Source organism: Salvelinus alpinus, chromosome 14 (assembly GCF_045679555.1).
Source record: "Salvelinus alpinus chromosome 14, SLU_Salpinus.1, whole genome shotgun sequence".
Taxonomy (NCBI): domain Eukaryota; kingdom Metazoa; phylum Chordata; class Actinopteri; order Salmoniformes; family Salmonidae; genus Salvelinus; species Salvelinus alpinus.
The window spans coordinates 40,879,627-40,903,291 of record NC_092099.1 but is presented as its reverse complement, the minus strand read 5'-3'; positions in this window follow the sequence as shown (position 1 = coordinate 40,903,291).

The window sequence follows — 23,665 nt, the reverse complement described above, 5'->3', positions numbered from 1 at the left end:
ACGAAAATGATGTCATGGCTTTAGAAGCTTCTGATAGGGTAATTAACATCATTTAAGTCAATTGGAGGTGTACCTGTGGATGTATTTCAAGGCCTAACTTCAAACTCAGTACCTCTGCTTGACATCATGGGAAAATCAAAAGAAATCAGCCAAGACCTCAGAAAAAAATGGTAGACCTCCACAAGTCTGGTTCATCCATGGGAGCAAATTTCCAAACGCTTGAAGGTACCACGTTCATCTGTACAAACAATAGTACGCAAGTATAAACACCATGGGACCACGCAGCCATCATACCGCTCAGGAAGGAGACGCGTTCTGTCTCCTAGAGATGAACGTACTTTGTTGCGAAAAGTGCAAATCAATCCCAGAACAACAACAAAGGACCTTGTGAAGATGCTGGAGGAAACGGGTACAAAAGTATCTATATCCACAGTAAAACGAGTCCTATATCGACATAACCTGAAAGGCCGCTCAGCAAGGAAGAAGCCACTGCTCCAAAACCGCCATAAAAAAAGCAAGGCTACGGTTTGCAAGTGCACATGGGGACAAAGATCGTACTTTTTGGGGAAAGGTCCTCTGTTCTGATTAAACAAAAATAGAACTGTTTGGCCATAATGACCATCATTATGTCTGGAGAAAAAAGGGGGAGGTTTGCAAGCCAACGAACACCATTCCCAACCGTGAAGCGTTCGGGTGACAGCATCATGTTGTGGGGGTGCTTTGCTGCAGGAGGGACTGGTGCACTTCACAAAATAGATGGCATCATGAGGTAGGAAAGTTTTGTGGATATATTGAAGCGACATCAGTCAGGAAGTTAAAGCTTGGTCGCAAATGGGTCTTCCAAATGGACAATGACCCCAAGCATACTTCAGGAAGTTGTGGCAATATGGCTTAAGGACAACAAAGTCAAGGTATTGGAGTGGCCATCACAAAGCCCTGACCTCAATCCTATAGAACATTTGTGGGCAGAACTGATAAAGCGTGAGCGAGCAAGGAGGCCTACAAACCTGACTCAGTTACACCAGCTCTGTCATGGAGGAATGGGCCAAAATTCACCCAATTAATTGTGGGAAGCTTGTGGAAGGCTACCTGAAACGTTTGACCCAAGTTAAACAATTTCAAGGCAATGCTACCAAATACTAATTGAGTGTATGTAAACTTCTGACCCACTGGGAATGTGATGAAAGAAATAAAAGCTTAAATAAATAATTCTCTCTACTTTTATTCTGACATTTCACTATTCTTAAAATAAAGTTGTGATCCTAACTGACCTAAGGCAGGGAATTTTTACTAGGATTAAATGTCAGGAATTGTGAAAACTGAGTTTAAATGTATTTGGCTAAGGTGTATATAGACTTCTGACTTTAACTGTATATTTTTACGGTTCCCCTTTCACATTTCGTATCATAAAGTGTAATCGATCTATAGTATAGTTCAGTTGGGGGCGGTAATACAACATATTAGAGGCCAACCGCAGTTAAACCTCACAAAGAAGAAGTTTAATTACAACAAGAAATCTTAATGATATATCCCTGACTATCTCTGGATAGTGTCAATACAATGCTGAGATATTCACGATGATGCCAGGGCAATGAAACACAGTACAGTACAGTAAATGCTACTATTAAACTGTAAGAAAATGATTTCTACTGTATTTTACTGTAATTACAAGGGATTATACCAAGCAGGTTAGCTGTGGGCATTTGCATATTACAGCATATTAATGAATACTAGGTGTTTTATATCACTTTCACTTCTAGAGGCCTAAACAAAGGCTTCCCAACTGGATGTGATTACTGTGCAAAACAGATCAAATGGACATGGGTAAATATTCAACCATTAAAAGGTCCCGAACAATCATTCTGATTCTCTTGTAAAATAGTATTTGGAGCGAATAAAATATCACCCATAATATTTTGGGGGGATAGAAATGGTCAACAATTTTTGAAAAGAGGCTAAGTGAGCAGGGAGCCTATAATCATGAGCTCACCTTGACTGACAGTGTTTCAGTAAAAACAATTATTAAAAAACAATTGGAAATAAGCAAAGCCACAAACATTGAAAATCTATCTATACACATCTCCCCTTTGGCATGTCTTTTATTGATGCAGTTCAGAGCAGCACTGACAGATGTGTTGACACGACAACTGCATCTGTGTTTTGAACAACCCTTCCCCCCTTTTGTTCCATGCTGGCTGAAGACCTAGCTAGCCATTAACTAGCTAATACCAGACACAGATGAAAGGGGAAACATATAAGTATGTTTGCCATAGATGAAGTGTAAACTTTTAATTACACTTGCCGACACCCTACAGTCAAATTTTGGCACCAATAGAGTAGCTATCTAGCTACGTATATAAACTACGGCCCCTCTGCAAACACACCTTACACAAATACCATTGGTGTATTAAAATAAGAGTTAGTGTGATGTTACGCTATCCCCTTAAAAACCCCACCTTCAGAATCCAAGTGTTTGACATGGGGGACGGGATCAGTAACTTTATCTGGTTTCATCCAAATGTTATCCAATTTCAAGAAAAACATGATTTTGACTGTTCATGATCTTTTGTGAACTTCTTCTTCGTCGGTGAAGTTTAACGGCGGTCGTCATACTATATTTATGGTGCCACCATCTGTACAGGGGGAAAAACGAAACTCCTTAAGGTAAAAAAGGAAATGCCATACAAAAAAATGACTTAACAGAACCTATATCACATTCCCTCATTTCTTCAATAGCTCCCTCCCCACGCTCTGGGGCCTGAGAGGGCATCACTGCTCGTGACAGAGCCTCATGTAGTCCCTTCCTTGAGAATTTTTTGCCCCAGGAACCGCTCTGCCGCATCCACAATAATGTCCATCTTCATAGACTTTCCCTCCACTTTAGCATGACATTGATCACCATTACTATAAAAATCACAAAGTCCACCTTCTTTACACGTAACCTCCCTGGATCCTGCTGGTGGGAAGCAAACTCTGCAGCCTGCATTGAAGGCCTTCCCAACACCATGGAGTCCTCAAGAGTACATTTCGTTCCCTCCACCCTTTTGACAGCTTTTGCAAATGAAATGCTCTGGATGGCCCTTCTGCTTCTTCTTCTTTGGTATTATGGCGGTCCGCAAACAAATGTTATAGGTGCATGCCGTCACTTACTGTATTGGCTGTGTATCAGCCTACTCTTTTGCCTGGACGACCCTGACTTTGGCAACCTCTGTTAGGGATCTACTACCACACATCACTTAAAGCTGTAATGTAACTTTTTGGTCAACCTGACCAAATTTACATAGAATGTGAGTTATAGATCTGTCATTCGCAATGAAAGCAAGTCTAAGAAGTGGCAGATCTGTTTTATGTGTGCTATTTCTATACTTCCCATTCTTAAGTTAAATTTTTGTGTAATTTACTTTCGGTTTTCCACACCAGCTTCAAACAGCTGAAAATACAATATATTTCACAGTGTTTTAGACGGTGCAATGATACTCTACAGTATACTTCCTTGTTTTGTCATATAAACTGAAATTTAATTTTTCCAACCAGAAAATAGTGAAGCGATTTCTGCAAAGTGAATCTTTAAATTGGTACACAACTTTCACTAACAGGTGAAACAAATATAGCCACTTACCAGGCATGCCTTACGATATGTTAATAAGCCAGCTATTCTTTCTCCTCCCACAATATTTCTCCACAATGCACCATAATTTACAGTCTGCTGCAGTAAATATATAGCAAAACAGAAATACAATAATTTATTTTTGAATTATATTGAAAATAAAATCAGTAATTGCTAATAGTGAATATTTAATTATATATTACACTAGCAGCGCCACGGTTGTGGGTTTGATTCCCACGGAGAACCAGTACGAAAAAAGTATAACAAATATTTTTTAAAGTCAGACAGTTCCCAATGCGCTAAGCATCGTTCCCACTTAGACCATTACAATAGTCCCCCAGTTCAGTCATTAGCTTCTCTGAGCTACTTAAGGTCTCCAGCTCTATAGTGCCCTCTAGCTCTGAGGAGGAAGGGAAGCATTTGTTTTTGAATGGCCGTAGATTGCTGTCCAGGCTGTTTCTGATGGTGATGCTGGGGGTCAGGGTGGTGCTGGTCACGACAGGCTGGTAGCTGGGGCCTAGGCCAGCACAGCAGTGGTAGATCCTCTGGGGTGGAGGGTTGGAGCTGGGTAGCACGGCTAGCTTCACCCAGGTCCGGGTGGTGAAGCTGTACTTGTGGAGAAAAAGCATCTGCTAAATGGCATACATTATATTATTATATAATATATTTAGTGTAACTTGCTTCAGCAAGCACACTCTAGATCTTTCTCTTAATTCTGACGGATTTACTGAACAAAAATATAAACATAGCATGTAAAGTGTTTCATGTTTCATGAGCTGAAATAAAAGATCCCAGAAATTTTTCATACGTACAAAAAGCTTATTTCTCTCATATTTTGTGCACAAATTTGTTTACATCCCTGTTAGTGAGCATTTATCTTTTGCCAAGATAATCCATCCACCTGACAGGTATGGCATATCAGGAAGCTGATTAAAACAGGCCACTCTAAAATGTGTAGTTTTGTCACACAACACAATGCCACAGATGTTTCAAGTTTTGAGAGACCGTGCAATTGGCATGCAGACTGCAGGAATGTCCACCAGAGCGGTTGCCAGAGAATTTAATGTTTATTTCTCTACCATAAGCCACCTCCAACGTCATTTTAGAGAATTTGGCAGTACTTCGAACTGGCCTCACAACCGCTGAACATGTGTAACCATGCCAGCCCAGGACCTCCACATCTGGCTTCTGCACCTGCGGGATCGTCTGAGACCAGCCACCCGGACAGCTGATGAAACTGTGATTTTCTGTACACACTGTCAGAAACCGTCTCAGGGAAGCTCATCTGCATGCTTGTCGTCCTCAATAGGGTCTTGACCTGGCTACAATTCGGCGTCGTAACCGACTTCAGTGGGCAAATGCTCACCTGCGATTGCCAATGGCATGCTGTAGAAGTGTGCTCTACATAGATGAATCCCGGTATCAACTGTACTGGCTAGATGGGTGAGAGGTTTGCTGATGTCAACGTTGTAAACAGACTGCCCCATGTTGGCGGTGAACTTATGGTATGGGCAGGAATAAACTGAGTGGCCTACCAGCTTAGAGAGGCCTGACCTGTATAACACATCCACAGGACGGACAGAGAGGAAGGAAGGAAAAACAAACAATGGCGTTGTTTACATGGACGATACATTGGAAATAATATAAGACAAGTACTGGAAACAATAGAACAAATTGAAAAATCTGGGAAACCAGGCCTGCTATTCATAGCTGACTTTGAAAGGCCTTTGATAAAGTACGACTGGAGTTTATATATAAATGCCTGGAACATTTCAATTTTGGAGAATCTAATATAAAATGGGTTAAAGTCATGTATAGTAACCCTAGGTGTAAAATAGTAAATAATGGCTACTTCTCTTAATAAAACAAGGTTGTCCACTATCGGCATATCTATTTATTATGGCCATTGAAATGTTAGCTATTAAAATCAGATCCAACAATAATATCAATGGGTTAGAAATCCAGGGCTTAAAAACAGGTATCATTGTACGATGATGATTCATGTTTTCTATTAAATCCACAATTTCTATCCCTCCAAAGCCTCATAGAGAATTTAGATACTTTTTCTAACCTCTCTGGATTACAACCAAATTATGATATTACGTATTGAATCACAAAAAATACAACTTTTACATTACTGTGTAGTTTACTAATAAAATGGTCTGATGATGTGGACATACTCGGTATACATATCCCGAAATAAATAAATGATCTCACTCCAATACATTTTAATAGAAAGTTAGCAAACATAGATAAGAGCAAACAGTTATTAAAATTATATGAGAAAAAACGATTTCATTTTATTTGGAACGGCAAGCTAGACAAAATTCAACGGGCATGTTTATATACTGAAAATTAATTCGGGGGCAGAAATTATTAAATATTTAAGCATTAGACCTCTCATAAAAGCTTCAGTCATACAAAAGTTATAATTAAATCTGAACTGATTCCCTAGCAAATTAATAAGAATCTCACCCCCATGTTCAAGAATGGCCTTTTCCCTTTATTTAGATTACAACCTTGCACTTTCAGTTATTTGAAAAGGAAATCTCCCAAATATCGCTATTTTTAAAACCAGCCATAGAAAGTTGGTTGTAATTTAAATTTAATCCACCAGAAAAAAACAGAACAAATAATACAACAAATATTGTGGTTAAACTCAAATATACTAGATAAAAATAAAATAAAGGAATAATCTTTGTAAATTATATCATAAATAGGACTGGTGGAGTTATGTCACACATGCAGCTAACAAAAATATATGGACATTTCTGCTCTACCCAAAATTACAACCAACTATTGCAGCATTACCGCAAAAATGGAAGAGGAATGTGGAAGGGGGGAAAGTAAGGAACCTGTTTGTCGGCCCTGCATTAAAGACCATAATTGGTTAAAGAAAATTGTGATTAAGAAAAAAGCATACTAGTTTAATTTAAGAACCAAAAAATTGACAGCTGTGCAATATAGATTGTAAAATAGTTGGGAAGAGATTTTCAACGTACTGATTACATGGCACATGGTTTATGAACTGATACACAAAATGATGCCGGATTCAAAACATATAATTTTTCATTTTACATGATTATACAAAATTCTTGCAACCAATAGAATGTTATATATATGTGGGATACAACCTTCCCAGCTCTGCAGATTTTGCTGCGAAGAGACAGAATCATTAGATCATTTGTTTTAGTACTCTCCATATGTAGCTTGTTTTTGGTTACAGGTCCAGGAATGGCTGAATAATTGGAACATTTACCTGGAGCTAACTCTGCAGATAGCACTACTGGGTGATCTGAAAAGTCATCAATCAATCAATAATATAATAGCACTTTTATCAAAAATGTTTGTTCTTAATTTACAATCTGAAATGTTGAGAATAGAAAGGTTCAGAACTTTTGTGAAACATCACAGCAGAGTTGAAAAATATATGGCAAATAGAAATCCAATATGGATGGTGTTAAGTGATATATGGGAGGGGTTGAATGGAGCTGAAGGTTGGGAATAATAACAACTAATAACAACAACATAACTAATGTATAACATACTGTGTCTATAAAACGTATATAGGTTCAGAACTTCTGTGAAAGAAATAGATAGGAGACGTTGAGGTTAGAGGAGTAAAAACAAACAAAACATAACTATTGTAAAATATTCTGTTCCCGTAAAATGTATATAGTATGTATGAGCTGGAAGTAGAAGCCTAAGCGTTGTTGTTCACTAGTTTACTCCAATGAGGGGTGGTAGGGTTACAAAGTAATAAAAAATAAAAAAAGTGAATATACTGTATGTGTATTTTTTTAACCTTTTTAACTAGGCAAGTCCATTAAGAACAAATTCTTATTTTCAATGACAGCCTAGGAACAGTGGATTAACTGCCGTGTTCAGGGGCAGAACAACAGATTTTTACCTTATCGGCTCGGGAATTTGATCTTGCAACTTTCCGGTTACTAGTCCAACGCTCTAACCACTAGGCTACCTGCCGCTAGGCTACCTGTATGTACAGTACCAGTCAAAAGTTCGGACACCTACTCATTCAAGGGTTTTTCTTAATTTTTACTACTTTCTACATTGTAGAATAATAGTGAAGACATCAAAACTATGAAATAACACAGATGGAATCATGTATTAACCAAAGTGTTAAACAAATCAAAATATATTTTATATTTGAGATTCTTCAAAGTAGCCACCCTTTACACACTCTTGGCATTCTCTCAACTAGCTTCATGAGGTATGTATTTCAATTAACAGGTGTGCATTGCTAAAAGTTAATTTGTGGAATTTCTTTCCTTAATGCGTTTGAGCCAATCAGTTGTGTTGTGACAAGGTGGGGTGGTATACAGAAGACAGCCCTATTTGGTAAAAGATCAAGTCCATATTATGGAAAGAACATCTGAAATAAGCAAAGAGAAACGTCAGTCCATCATTATTTTAAGACATGAAGGTCAGTCAATCCGGAAAATTTTAAGAACTTTCTTCAAGTGCAGTCGCAAAAACCATCCAGCGCTATGAGGAAACTGGCTCTCATGAGGACTGCCACAGGAAAGGAAGACCCAGAGTTATCTCTGCTGCAGAGGATAAGTTAATTAGAGTTACCAGCCTCAGAAATCGGCAATTATCTGCAGCCCAAATAAATGCTTCACAGAGTTCAAGTAACAGACACATCTCAACATCAGCTGTTCAGAGGAAATTGTGTGAATCAGGCCTTCATGGTTGAATTGCTGCAAAGAAACCACTACTTAAGGACACCAATAATAATAAGAGACTTGCTTGGGCCAAGAAACACGAGCAATGGATATTGGACCGGTGGAACCCTTTCCTTTGGTCTGATGTGTCCAAATTTGACATTTTTGGTTCCAACCGCTGTGTCTTTGTGAGACGCAGAGTAGGTGAACGGATGGTCCCCGCATGTGTAGTTCCCACCGTGAAGCATGGAGGAGGATGTGTGATGGTTTGTTGGTGCTTTGCTGGTGACACTATCAGTGATTTATTTAGAATTCAAGGCACACTTAACCAGCATGGCAACCACAGCATTCTGCAGCGATACGCCATCCCACCTGGTTTGCGCTTAGTGGGACTATCATTTCTTTTTCAACAGGACAATGACCCAACACACATTCAGGCTGTGTAAGGGCTATTTGACCAATAAGGAGACTGAAGGAGTGCAGCATCAGATGACCTGGCCTCCACAATCACCCGACCTCAACCCAAATGATGAGATGATTCCATGTGTTCTTTCATAGTTTTGATGTCTTCACTATTATCCTACAATGTAGAACATAACAACAAAAAAAGAAAAACCCTTGAATGAGTAGTTGTGCCCAAACTTTTGACTCGTGCTGTATATATATTAAAAAATATATATATACATATATATATGGGGGATTGGAAGAATGCAGACAATTACATTGATGGAAGCTACAATCTATCTGCAATATTGAAGCTGATCTACCCCCACCCCCCCAAAAAAAACAATGCCATTGTTAAACAACCAACACAGTTCGTCTATTGTTTTTCTTTTTTCTTTGTGTGGCAAAGATCACATAACTTCGATTGTTGATTTACCTCATGTGCTGTGTGTACTCAAACCGCCATTTTTTTTATTCAAGAGTAACAATTGATAGTGAATGATGACAGAGGGTTGTGAGAGGTTAACTCTACAGATTAAGCAAATAAAACCAATGAAGAGAAGGTACATTTTATGATGGTTTAGAAGCATCTTGACTGTGAAAGTGTATGTCTTCTATAAGGCTATTGAGGTAGTTCAGTTCCTTTTCTTTTTTGTGACCAAACCATTCCTATATTGATTTAGCTTGCCCCGTACAATGGGATAGTCTCAGAAGTGTCCTCCATAAGGGTATTGAAAGTTGTTAGTGACGGAACCCTTGAAAACCCATTTTTATAGTTCTGCAGTACCCAGAGAAACTCAAGAAGCAGGAAGAGAGAAATAGAGAGAAAGATAAAGAGAGAGAGAGAAAGAAGGGTACTAACATGGCTTTGAGACAGCTCCAGGAGTGACATGTGGAGTTCCACCTCCACAGGTCCCTCTGCTCCCTCAGACCCCCAAACAGGTACATGCAGTCCAGGTGGGTCATGGCATAGTGGCTGTGTCTGGGTCCAGGACCCACCTCCATCTGGATGCAGTCCAGCAGGGTCCACAACATGGTGTCTGACACACATACATGGAAAGACGCAGGCACACACGCACGCACGCAGGCATGCACACAGGCACACACACACCAGCATTGTTAGGGGAAGTGTTGGTCAATGCAAAACATATTCCAGTCATGACATCAGCATTGTTTTTGAAGTGATAGTCACGAAAATCAAAGGATATACCCATGAAAAAACTTTGGTCCCGCTTTATTTGAAGTAAAGCTCATAAAGGCTTCATAAAGCATTCATATAGGCTTTAAAACCTCTACATAAATGGGTCACAAATCATATATAACTGTATTTCATGCTCTATAAAGGATTAATACATGTGAAAAAATGTTTTGATGGTTATGTCGCACAGTTATGCCACATTATGAATCTTTCTACAGCATGAAATAAGATTACAGATGATTTCTGACCCATGTATATAGTGCTTATAAAGCCTTAATTAATACTTTGAAGCCTTCATAAGATGCACTTCAAATAAAGTGGGACCAAAACTTCTAACTCACCAAAATCTAACTTCCAAAAACTCCTGTGATGAGCCTATCATGTCAATGTATCCCCCATAGATGTACATGGCAGAGCCAAACACCACGTCACTGTGGCCCTTCCTGTTGACTGGCACCTGGTTCTGGGAACATTTCTAACAAATGGACGGCCATGAGGGGTTGTCATCAATTACAGTATCAAGACATGGAAACCCTAACTAAACAGATTCCACTATTGATCATGCTATGGGCCAATTTATAGAGCTGCCATATGCTTTTGTTGCATTTAGTTAAACAATTGATTTAGTTTTTCATTAATTTCAGTTATACTTGATACACTTGATATATGAGGGTGTACTTAAGCAATATTGCCCGAGGAGGTGTGGTATATGGCCAATATACCACGGCTAAGGGCTGCACAACGCAACGCAGAGTACCTGGACACAGCCCTTAGCCGTGATATATTGTCCGTATATCACAAACCCCCGAGGTGCCTTATTGCTATTATAAACTGCTTACCAACATAATTAGAGCAGTAAAAATAAATGTTTTGTCATACCCGTGGTATACGGTCTGATATTCCACCGCTGTCAGCCAATCAGCACTCAGGGCTCGAACCACCAAGTTTATAAAAATGTATATGTACTGTTCTTTTAATAATGCTTACAGTGGTGCCTTTTTATGAATGGGAGCTAGTTGTGCAAAAGAGAGGAAGCATTGTTGAGAGAGGAAGCATGATTATGTGTTTACATGTTAACACTCTCAATTTCCCTGGTATGTGGAGCATTCCATTACAGTACATGCCTGAGGGGAGTTCCTTTTCCCCTGCCAGTACACACACTGCTCTTTCACTGCAAGAGATACGAGAAAGGACACAAACTGTGCAGGACTCACAGAGAAACAGAGGCTGAATGGCAGCCATTCTTTGATGTCACTCCCTATAAGAACTGTGCACTTTTTTATGTCGTCAGGTTGGATTTTAAATGTCAGATGCAAGTTTGAACATGTGTTATTAACCCCCTGGGGCCCGGGCCTTGTCCACCCCCCTCCTCCACTCTCATAGTGTTCACAATCAGACCTGAGGCCACCTCTCTCTTGTGAGGAGTAGAAGAGTTTTGGATTGTTGTTGGATCATTATGGTTGTGTCATACAGTAGTTATTGAGTAGCATTTTTCCCACAGTGGAATTTAGCAATGTCAAACACCCAGAAGGGATTCTCCATTTAGTGTAGGCAGAATCAATCATTCCACCGAAGACATTCAGAAAACCCTGTAAAGATCATATAATATTATTTGCAATCAACATCAAGCTACATGAAGACTACCATGTACCGCAATGCTAAGCAGTCACAGATACAATGACATTGAATGTACCTCCGAGAGCAACTTCAGCTCCTCACCAACAACCATCCAGATGACATGGATAAAACCCTACCTGATGGGCCACCATTGAGTGTTCCTGAAGCTCCTCAGGCGCTACCTCACAGCTACAGTCCAACTCTGTCCACTCATTCTGCACTACAGACACACACACAGCGGTTAGGTCCATACTTACAGTCCTAATGCATAATAACATCACTGTATAACATTCTTATAATAACATGATTGATTCACAGTCTGCATGGCTGACATAAACAGATTGTAGCAGACCATTTCAAGACTAACAGAGCTATGCTCCCTCCAGATCTGAGATAACTATAGTTTTAACTATGCTTGTGGAAAGGAACTATTCGTTCCGGGGAAACAAATTGTTACTTTGGAGGTGACTACCACTATTTGAATAAAGATCCCCAAAAAGTACAACTTTTATATCTGAACATTCTGTAAATGTCCATTCTCCTGAATATCCATTGCCCCAGGTGTACATAATCAAGTCAAACCAAGTAAACCAATCATATTTTCTACAGATAAGTATAAATAAGTTTATTTCCCAAAGTCCTATGTAACAACTATGTTGCTATTGTAATAATCAAAGTTACTACTTATGTATAAGAAGTTGATGTCAAGTGTTACTGCATTACCTTGTGTCTCACTTATTACAAAAATATATGGGTTACTTCATTTTGAAGCTGCGAAAGTGGTCTACTCTAATGTTGAGATGAGTCCATGTCCCTAGTATTTAATTCTAGCTATAGGCTATATTAAGATTAATATCTCAGAGCCCTCCAAACCATGTGATTATGATCATATATTGAGACTAATTCAACTAAAATGTCTCTATTTTCAAATAACTTGCATATATATTGAAATATCTTCAAATATTATTTGTTTTTCTGAAAGATATTCAAAATACTTTAAAATATTTTATTTTTTTCTGAGACTGGTATTTGACTGTCAATGAAAATTGTTGCAATTTATTTAAAACTCTATATAAACTTTATTCGACTACCTTGAGTATTTGAAAAGTTGCTATTTTCAAATAAACAGCAACATACAAGTATTTTCTGCCCAGGTCTGACTCCCTCTGCTCAGAGGCCAACGATGCTCCCTCCACTCCAGTCCAAAACTGCTTCGATCAACTCTTCAATCAACTCTCAATTTCCTCATAAATTTACATATTTTACATTTTATTTTTGTCTGTATAGTGTATAATGTAATTCAGCTTTCAGCTGTGGATGTGTACAAGCTCAAATTAACCTTACTACTGTACACAATACATACATACATACATACATACATACACATACGATGCCACCTTTGTCAAATTTCTGCCATGCTAGAGCTGCCACGATAAACTGTAAGTGCTGTTATTGTGAAGTGGAGACATATGAGCAACAAAGGCTCAGCCGCAAAGTGGTAGGCCACACAAGCTCACAGAATGAGACCGCTGAGTGCTAACGAGCGCAACGCATAAAAATTGTCTGTCATCGGTTGCACCACTCACTATCGAGTTCCAAACTGCCTCTGGAAGCAACGTCAGCACAATAACTGTTTGTCGGGAACTTCATGAAATGGGTTTGTGTGTAGCCACACACAAGCCTAAGATCACCATGCACAATGCCAAGCGTCGGCTGGAGTGGTGTAAAATTCACCGCCATTGGACTCTGGAGCAGTGGAAATGCGTTCTCTGGAGTGATGAATCACGCTTCACCATCTGGCAGTCTGATGGAATAAAATCTGTGTTTGGTGGATGTCAGGAGAAAGCTACCTGCCCCAATGCATAGTGCCAACGGTAAAGTTTGGTGGAGGAGGAATAATGGTCTGGTACTGTTTTTCATGGTTCGGGCTAGACCCCTTAGTTCCAGTGAAGGGAAATCTTAACGCTGCAACATACAATGACATTCTAGACAATTCTGTGCTTCCAACTTTGAGAACGGAATTTGAGAGAAATAAGTATTTTGTGCGTATGGGACATTTCTGGGATCTTTTATTTCAGCTCATGAAAAATGGAACCAACACTTTACATGTTGCGTTTATACTTTTATTCAGTATATACACTACCGTTAAAACGTTTGGGGTCACTTAGATATAACCTTGTTTTTGAAAGAAAAGCACATTTTTTGTCCATTAAAATAACATAAAATTGATCAGAAATACAGTGTAAACATTGTTAATGTTGTAAATGACTGCACTGGAGCCTCCCACTCCTCTTTCTATTCTGGTTAGAGACAGTTTGCGCTGTTCTGTGAACACAGTAGTACAGAGCATTGTACGAGATCTTCAGTTTCTTGGCAATTTCTCGCATGGAATAGCCTTCATTTCTCAGAACAAGAATAGACTGTCTAGTTTCAGAAGAAAGTGCTGTTTCTAAAAATGTTTGAGCCTGTAATCGAACCCACTAGTCTAAAGGCCAATTTTATTGCATCTTTAATCAGAAAACAGTTTTCAGCTGTGCTAACATAATAGCAAAAGGGTTTTCTAATTATCAATTAGCCTTTTAAAATGATAAACTTGGATTAGCTAACACAACGTGCCATTGGAACACAGGATTGATGGTTGCTGAAAATGGGAATAGAAATTCCATTTAAAAAAATCAACCATTTCCAGCTACAATGGTCATTTACAACATCAAAATGTCTACACTGTATTTCTGATAAATGTTATGTTATTTTAATAGACACATTTTTTTTGCTTTTCTTTCAAAAACAAGGTTTTGAATGGTAGTGTATATATACAGTACCAGTCGAAAGTTTGGACACACCTACTCATTCAAGGGTTTTTATTTATTTGTACTATTTTCTACATTGAAACAACACATATGGAATCATGTAGTAACCAAAAAAGTGTTAAACAAATTAAAATATATTTTAAATTTGAGATTATTCAAAGTAAACACCCTTTGCCTTGATGACAGCTTTGCACAATCTTGGCATTCTATCAACCAGCTTCATGAGGTAGTCACCTGGAATGATTTTCCAACAGTCATGAAGGAGTTCCCACATACAGTTGAAGTCGGAAGTTTACATACACTTAGGTTGGAGTCATTAAAACTCATTTTTCAACCACCACAAATTTCTTGTTAACAAACTATAGTTTTGGCAAGGCGGTTAGGACATCTACTTTGTGCATGACACAAGTCATTTTTCCCAAAATTGGTTACAGACAGATTATTTCACTGTATCACAATTCCAGTGGGTCAGAAGTTTAAATACACTAAGTTGACTGTGCCTTTAAACAGCTTGGAAAATTCCCGAAAATGATGTCATGGCTTTAGAAGCTTCTGATAGGCTAATTTACATAATTTGAGTCAATTAGAGGTGTACCTGTGGATGTATTTCAAGGCCTACCTTCAAACTCAGTGCCTCTTTGTTGACATCATGGGAAAATCTAAAGAAATCAGCCAAGACCTCAGAAAAATAATTGTAGACCTCCACAAGTCTGGTTCATCCTTGGGAGCAATTTCCAAACACCTTAAGGTACCACGTTCATCTGTACAAACAATAGTACGCAAGTATAAACACCATGGGACCATGCAGCCGTCATACCGCTCAGGAAGGAGATTTGCCAGTTCTTGCTGCGAGATGTTACCCCACTCTTCCACCAAGGCACCTGCAAGTTCCCAGACATTTCTGGGGGAAATGGCCATAGCCCTGACCCTCTGATCCAACAGGTCCCAGACGTGCTCAATGGGATTAAGATCTGGGCTCTTCACTGGCCATGGCAGAACACTGACATTCCTGTCTTGCAGGAAATCACGCACAGAACGAGCAGTATGGCTGGTGGCATTGTCATGCTGGAGGGTCATGTCAGGATGAGCCTGCAGGAAGGGTACCACATGAGTGAGGAGGATGTCTTCCCTGTAACACGCAGCGTTGAGATTGCCTGCAATGGCAACAAGCTCAGTCCGATGATGCTGTGACACACCGCCCCAGACCATGACGGACCCTCCACCTCCAAATCGACCCCGCTCCAGAGTACAGGCCTCGGTGTAACGCTCATTCCTTCGACGATAAACGCGAATCCGACCATCACCCCTGGTGAGACAAAACCGTGACTTGTCAGTGAAGAGCACTTTTTGCCAGTCCTGTCTGGTCCAGCAACGGTGGGTTTGTGCCCATAGGCGACGTTGTTGCCGATGATGTCTGGTGAGGACCTGCCTTACAACAGTTCTACAAGTCCTCAGTCCAGCCTCTCTCAGCCTATTGCGGACAGTCTGAGCACTGATGGAGGGATTGTGCATTCTTGGTGTAACATGGGCAGTTGTTGTTGCCATCCTGTACCTGTCCCGCAGGTGTGATGTTCGGATGTACCGATCCTGTGCAGGTGTTGTTACACGTGGTCTGCCACTGCGAGGATGATCAGCTGTCCATCCTGTCTCCCTGTCTTAGACGTCTCACAGTACAGATATTGCAATTTATTGCCCCGGCCACATCTGCAGTCCTCATGCCTCCTTGCAGCATGTCTAAGGCACTTTCACGGAGATGAGCAGGGACCCTGGGCATCTTTCTTTTGGTGTTTTTCAGAGTCCGTAGAAAGGCCTCTTTAGTGTCCTAAGTTTTTATAACTGTGACCTTAATTGCCTACCACCTGTAAGCTGTTAGTGTCTTAATGACGGTTCCACATGTGCATGTTCATTCATTGTTTATGGTTCATTAAACTAGTGTGGGAAACAGTGTTTAAACCCTTTACAATGAAGATCTGTGAAGTTATTTGGATTTTTACGAATTATCTTTGAAAGACAGGGTCCTGAAAAAGGGACATTTCTTTTTTTTCTGAGTTTATACATACATACATACATACATATATACAGTGGGGAGAACAAGTATTTGATACACTGCCGATTTTGCAGGTTTTCCTACTTACAAAGCATGTAGAGGTCTGTCATTTTTATCATAGGTACACTTCAACTGTGAGAGACGGAATCTAAAACAAAAATCCAGAAAATCACATTGTATGATTTTTAAATAATTAATTTGCATTTTATTGCATGACATAAGTATTTGATCACCTACCAACCAGTAAGAATTCCGGCTCTCACAGACCTGTTAGTTTTTCTTTAAGAAGCCCTCCTGTTCTCCACTCATTACCTGTATTAACTGCACCTGTTTGAACTCGTTACCTGTATAAAAGACACCTGTCCACACACAATCAAACAGATTCCAACCTCTCCACAATGGCCAAGACCAGAGAGCTGTGTAAGGACATCAGGGATAAAATTGTAGACCTGCACAAGGCTGGGATGGGCTACAGGACAATAGGCAAGCAGCTTGGTGAGAAGGAAACAACTGTTGGCGCAATTATTAGAAAATGGAAGAAGTTCAAGATGACGGTCAATCACCCTCGGTCTGGGGCTCCATGCAAGATTTCACCTCGTGGGGCATCAATGATCATGAGGAAGGTGAGGGATCAGCCCAGAACTACACGGCAGGACCTGGTCAATGACCTGAAGAGAGCTGGGACCACAGTCTCAAAGAAAACCATTAGTAACACACTACGCCGTCATGGATTAAAATCCTGCAGCGCACGCAAGGTCCCCCTGCTTAAGCCAGTGCATGTCCAGGCCTGTCTGAAGTTTGCCAATGACCATCTGGATGATCCAGAGGAGGAATGGGAGAAGGTCATGTGGTCTGATGAGACAAAAATAGAGCTTTTTGGTCTAACTCCACTCGCCGTATTTGGAGGAAGAAGAAGTATGAGTACAACCCCAAGAACACCATCCCAACCGTGAAGCATGGAGGTGGAAACATCATTCTTTGGGGATGCTTTTCTGCAAAGGGGACAGGACGACTGCACCGTATTGAGGGGAGGATGGATGGGGCCATGTATCGCGAGATCTTGGCCAACAACCTCCTTCCCTCAGTAAGAGCATTGAAGATGGGTCGTGGCTGGGTCTTCCAGCATGACAACGACACGAAGCACACAGCCATGGCAACTAAGGAGTGGCTCCGTAAGAAGCATCTCAAGGTCCTGGAGTGGCCTAGCCAGTCTCCAGACCTGAACCCAATAGAAAATCTTTGGAGGGAGCTGAAAGTCCGTATTGCCCAGCGACAGCCCCGAAACCTGAAGGATCTGGAGAAGATCTGTAGGGAGGAGTGGGCCAAAATCCCTGCTGCAGTGTGTGCAAACCTAGTCAAGAACTACAGGAAACGTATGATCTCTGTAATTGCAAACAAAGGTTTCTGTACCAAATATTAAGTTCTGCTTTTCTGATGTATCAAATACTTATGTCATGCAATAAAATGCAAATTAATTACTTAAAAATCATACAATGTGATTTTCTGGATTTTTGTTTTAGATTCCGTCTCTCATAGTTGAAGTGTACCTATGATAATAATTACAGACCTCTACATGCTTTGTAAGTAGGAAAACCTGCAAAATCGGCAGTGTATCAAATACTTGTTCTCCCCACTGTATATACACACATAAATCTGAAGCAGCCTATACTCATACTTAAGATTAATAAAAAGTATAGTGAATCTGACACTTGCTAATCTCAGAAGGAACCCAGAAGAAAATATAGCTGGTCAACATGCCCGCAAGACTAACAGTCTGTCACCAGAGACTAGTTACTTACCAACACTATACCTCCAGAAGTCCCTAAGCGAGTGGCACGCTCTCCCTCCCAGAACGAACACATTGCCCCCGTAGGAGCAGCAGGCGTACTGTCGTGGTAATTTCCTGTATTACTACGTGATGAGAGAGCAAACCACACACAAAAGTCAGAGTTATATTATAAAGTCCATCTTTAATTATATGAGCTTCACCATAGCCCTTTTGACTCTCAGATCAATTCAGTGTCTATAAATGAATTCTCTGAGAGTCCTTACAAAACAATTCTTAGTATCTTTTATAGCCAAGATACACCCCTCTCAACTCACATAACGAACCACAGATCTTAGGAACATTACAAATAACCTTTTACTTGAAAGGAGTATCCCATAGCTAGATAGCATTAGCTATAAATTATCGTTCAGTTTGATCTCCTAAGACGAGGTTCTAATCTCATGCTTGGTACTTCTTAGTACGAAAACATTACCTCATCCAATGGCATATATCAATTGTCAATTCTAGATCCTCCCATCTCAAATACACCCCTTCCTGGACAAGCTCAGAAAGGGGAGTGATTCTCTAGGTCATATACCAGGTCAAGATTCATACAACATCAGAGGGGTAATACAATGATTCCAGACAGTGCCATCCTCCTCCCCCCAATGGGGAAAGAAGGGAGTGACCAGCGTACAGACATAGTGGAGCCCATCTCCCTTTCTGATATTCTGCAAGAAAATAAAACATCCTATTTATCTATGTTACCTAACTAATTCTGATTCAACTACGACATTCCCCTCTCAAGGGACTCTGTCCCTTCTGGAGAATCAGAACAGTAACTTTACTAACAGTAGTTGCAGAGTATATGAATAATTTTTTTTAATCAATATTTAAAAGAAAATAAAGAATCAAATCCTTTCAATGTCAAGTACCTTAGCTTATATGTAAGCTTTCTTCCTTCTGAAACTAAGTTTACAACCTTTATTCTACAAGACAGACTTGCACAGGTTTAATCACACAGAATAATTCATTGTTGAGAAAAATAAAAATAAAAAACAGAACATAGAAATGCTCCTTAAGTTACATGAGAACCAGTATCTAAACACAGGCCTCATCACAACATATAAGTCCTTATGCTCAGAATAGGTCAGGGAAATCATTCATATTCCAAATCATAATTAAAAACCCAACCAAAATTTAGAATGACAGTGATTCAAATTGGTCTTATCACTCAAAGTAAAAAACTCAATTTAACACATCAATATTGGCAGAATTTACATTCATATTTACATTCAGTATAATTATCCCATAATTCTACAATTAACTTTTTAATCATGATTATAATGCAGATCAGTATCTCAATGCATTCCTTATCTAAATTACTATAATTGTACGTGGTGTAGACCTCTACAATCAACCTGATACCCCAAAAGTCTAAAACAACTTATTGGCACAGTTGACCAACCCGCTCCTTCAGCCACTGATTCTTCTGGCGTCCTTTTCGTTCTTCTTCAGATAACTTTACAGTTCAAAGTGGATGGCCCATGATATTGTCCCAATTTCAATGTCTCACCTTTACCACTTATTATGTCTTGTCCATTCGTCATCCAATATACCAGCAACATAAGAAAAGTTTAGAACAGATCTCTCTCCATGCTCAATCCACGTGGACTCCTCTCACACTCCTGAGAGAAACATGAAAGAAAAGCAGTTGATAGCTTAGATCGGATACTGTACACCGATTTCTGGCTTGGTTCCTTTCTCCCGGTAGAAGTGGTCCAGACAGGGCCTTATTCAACGCCTTTGTCACTCTTCTTCAGCCAGTTAGAGGGGGTTTTGAGGTACACACACTGTTCGGTCCAATTATCTCTTCCATGCATTAAGATACCGTCTGATGTCACTTTTCATGATAACCTCGAAAGAACAGATCAGAACAACAGTTTAGTTCATTAACTACATGATAAATTATTACTTTTAACAATTATTCTTAATACACATTCTAAACATATTTCAAAGAGAATATCCACACATTCTATTGAAACTATTCTTTCAAATTGGCTTATACTCCCCATCACACTGTCAACTCCATCGTAGAGCCAATGATCAGGAAGTTAGACCTATATCCCCTCGGGAATAGAACAGAACAAACACAAAAATACAATACACTCCTTCACATATCACTCAAGGTGTATAAACTTCAATCCAAAACCTCAAAGAACTGAATCCTCCCCCACTTTTAACACATATCTCTCAGTATGAGAGTAATGTATAAAACAAAACTACTACTGGTGCAAAAGATAAAACAAAATTTCAAATAACATAATCAAATTAAATCACTAAACTGAAAAACTCCAAAGAAAATTGATTTAACCCATATGGTCATAGGAAAATAGAATTAAAACAGCCTTAGTTAATATGGCTAAGAACTATATTTTTCAAATATACAAATTACCTTGAAATCAGTATTACAAATGACAATAAATTCATTATCCAACTGGCTTTTCAATGAGGGTGATCAAGCCACTATGGAAAGTCATGTTAGAGGTCAAGAGTCGTACCATCCTTTTACTCAATTTATATTATACAAATTAAAGAAAAACACTCAAACATTTTTTACATGTTGTATCCCAGATTCCCAGAACATTCCCTCAAAAGAATTCACGTGTTTAATTAAAACTCAGAAAATAAAAACTCATGTGCGTGTGTGCCCCTTTAAGATACCTTAGCACTAACACAAATTTTAACACAAATCAAACATAGTATTTTAAAACACCAACAACTAGTCATAACAAATGTTTTGTGTGTGTGTGTATTTGCAAACCTAAAGGTAACACACAAAAACTTAAGTTAACTATAAACAAAACCTAATAATAAATTCCATTGTACTTCCTCCAATCATTAATCATACATTTTAATCTACACCAATGTATATGTATGCTTAAGTGAACATGCTACCCTTAGATACAATTATCCTGATATCATTACTATCTAAATGCAATAATTTTTCCTCTGTCCCAAATGTAGTACATTTCTCAGCGTAAGAAATCAGTGATATTTAATCCCAGGCATTTAATACAAATGTAGACGTGTTCTCCCATGTCTCCTTTAACTTACATACTTTAGATAACTTCCATCAGTCCCGGAAGAAAGAATCCTACTCAAACACATCAGATAATACAATGTTTAATTAAGTAAACTCAACACCTAAAATAAACAATAAACAGTAAACAAATAAACAAACCCATAACCCCTTTAATCAGCAATCTAATCATTTCAACCTGTTGATATGTTTAGTAAAAACCATCCCGATTTTCAACAAATCTAAAATCTTTCAAAAGTTGGCGCTGTCTCATCAGCGTAAAAATCATAACTAACTTTTTTCCACTCATATCCACAAGGTTTGCATTCCCCAAAGGTCAATGCTGTTCAGCTTCTACATTAATGATCTTCCTTCTGTCTTTAAAGGGTCTGAAGTCCCAAAGTATGCAGATAATACAGTGATAAATTCATGCAAATAACAAACTACTATGATGGTTCAGATGACAAAATTGCTCAGAGACTAATGTTTGCATCTCAATAAAAAAATATTTAAAAAAACACAGTCTGCATGTTCCTCACAAAGAAAACAACTTATGCCCCTGATGAGACAGATGTGTATGTATCAGGGGAAAAGCTCAAATAACCAAATTCAACCTAGCTAATTTTCCAAAACATATGAAATTGTTTTGACTATAGAGGTAACCAAACTATAATAAAACCTTATGGCAACAGATCCACAAGATCCGCCATGAGAAATGTATAGTTCCCTAAGGAAAAGTACCTTTAGTCAATCTGCTTTCAGTGTGAGAGCTTCCCATGTCTGGAATATCCTGCCATTAGACTCACAACTGTGATTAATGATGCATTGTTCCTGAAAAAATAACTGCTCAAACTGCAATCAACTTTAATGACCTGACATTATTCCACGTAATGGAAACAGATTTCAATGTTAGAATACATGAACTGTTCCAGCTCAAATTCACTGGTATTAACTAAACAATCAAACCAAGAATCAATAACCATCATAGTACATTATCACAATGTTTCCTTACTCACATCTGAATAACTTTCAGCTTAACATATCCTAGTTTTCTTTCTTTCTGGTGGGCAAAAATATAACCCCTCTCCAACAACGTTTTTGTCTTATCTCTTATCGTAAGATTAAAACCAAACCTTACAACTTTCTCTTCTCTTCCCACTTATGAAATGTCCAAGACTTTAAAAATAACACGTACTGCTAAATTTATAACATATGTCAGTCAATCCATAAGAATGAAAAACATTTCGGTGGGCACCACTCTATCGCCATTATCTCTCCGCTATTATTTAGAATTTCTTTAATTTAGGTAACTGTCTCCTCTATGATACAGTAATTTAAATACGACTCAATACATTATTCCAGCAGATCATTTAGGCAACAGACACGTCTTGCATTGAAATTCGCTTCGCTATTATTTTGAATGAATTAGTCTATCAATTTAACCTAAACAATTAAAAAGTTAAATTTATCCCTTCTTTCAATTTGAACCAAACAAGCTATTAAAACGTTCAGTTTATATCTTATACAAACACTAGCGACCATATCTTTCCAGGCAAAACATACAATTATTTGAATTACAATCAAAAACTCAGATTTTAGTTAGTGCCTTTGCCGGGAACCGAACTCGGGTCTCAAGCTTAGAAGGCACTATTTAACCACTGAACCACCAATGCTATTTGAATGACTAAGACTCTCCGCAAGTAAACCCACTTTACAATTGTCTGTATTTGTAAAAACAAAGCACTTCCTAGAAAAATAGCCCTAATTTAAAGGTCCAATCGTTATTCCAGCTATGATTCTGTCACGTTCCTGACCTTATTTCCTTTATTTTGTCTTTGTTTAGTATGGTCAGGGCGTGAGTTGGGGTGGGCATTCTATGTTATGTGTTTCTATGTTGGGTTCAATGTATTAGCCTGATATGGTTCTCAATTAGGGGCAGGTGTTTTACGTTTCCTCTGATTGAGAACCATATTAAGGTAGGCTGTTCTCACTGTTTGTTTGTGGGTGATTGTTCCTGTGTCAGTGCCACACGGGACTGGGGCCTGTTGCACAAAACTAGGATAAGGGATTAAGCCAGGATATCTTGGTGATCCTGGCTCAATTGATCCGTAATCCGGTTGCACTAAAGATGGATAGGGGGCAGGAGGATATGTTATGGTATAAATTACCATGGAGATTTATTCTGTGGAGCTAGCCTGCTCCAGACCAGGCTAAATTCCAGGATCTATTTAATCTCATCCCTAATGTCAGTCAGCAGTCACCACAAATGGAAACCAATAGTTATTTCACTGCTCACTATACATTGTTATCACATATAACTAGACCCACTGTTATTATTTAAACGTTTGTGATCATTAATTTCAATGATTTTGGATAAAAAATGATTTTTAGATGATGTTGCTATCAT